Consider the following 824-nt stretch of genomic DNA (forward strand, 5'->3'; position numbering starts at 1 on the left):
ACCTGACTATAGCTGCATCCCGAGCAGCCACGGCCGCCGCGGCGCCTCCACTGCCAGCGCTCGCGGTTTGTCGCACTCAGCCAAAACGCAGCCAAATCCTGGCCCCGCCGCTCGCCCTCTCCCTTTCCGGATAGAGGAAAGGGGGACAGGGCTGGGCAGCCCCAGAGACCGGCAGGGACACGCGATCCGCCAGGGGGGTGCCGCAGCTCTGCTTCAACTCCCGGCAGAGAAAGAAGAAAGCGGCGGCACAGGAGGGCAGCCAGGAGATTCGGAGCTAGGGAACCAGGAGGGGTGGAGCGTAAGGATATGCTGCGAGGAGAGGGGCGCACTGGACCGCGGGGGGCGGGGGGGCGGCGGACCGGCAGGAGTGCGAGACTTCGGGGCAAACGCGAGACGGCTTGGGCTGCGGGGACGTGAGAGGCAGGGGAGAGCACCAGGATGTGCGATCTGGGGCTAGAGGGACCGACAGACGGCCCCGAGGGCTGGGAAGCGAGCGTCCAGGGTGTTGGGGGCGCGGGGCGGCATGCCAGGCGGGCGGGAGCAGGGAAGCCGCCGGGCAGACGTCCAGGAGGGCTCGGCAAGGCGCTCAAGTTTGGGGCTGGGGACTCGATCGGAGAAACCTAAGGTGGGGAGGGGTCGTGCCCGGCTGGGAGTGGAGACCCAGAGAGTAATCGCCGGGAAAAGCAAATGGAGGGTGAAACTTGTGCGCCTGCCGGGGGGAGGGGAACAGGCAGACGAGTGCGGGCAGGAACACGAGGCGGGGCAGGGAAGCCGAGGCGGCCGCGCGGCGGTGGGGACGGAGTAACGGGAGGGAGGCGCTTGTC

The sequence above is a fragment of the Tupaia chinensis genome, unplaced genomic scaffold, assembly GCF_000334495.1.
Source record: "Tupaia chinensis unplaced genomic scaffold, TupChi_1.0 Scaffold146346_2, whole genome shotgun sequence".
Classification (NCBI taxonomy): domain Eukaryota; kingdom Metazoa; phylum Chordata; class Mammalia; order Scandentia; family Tupaiidae; genus Tupaia; species Tupaia belangeri.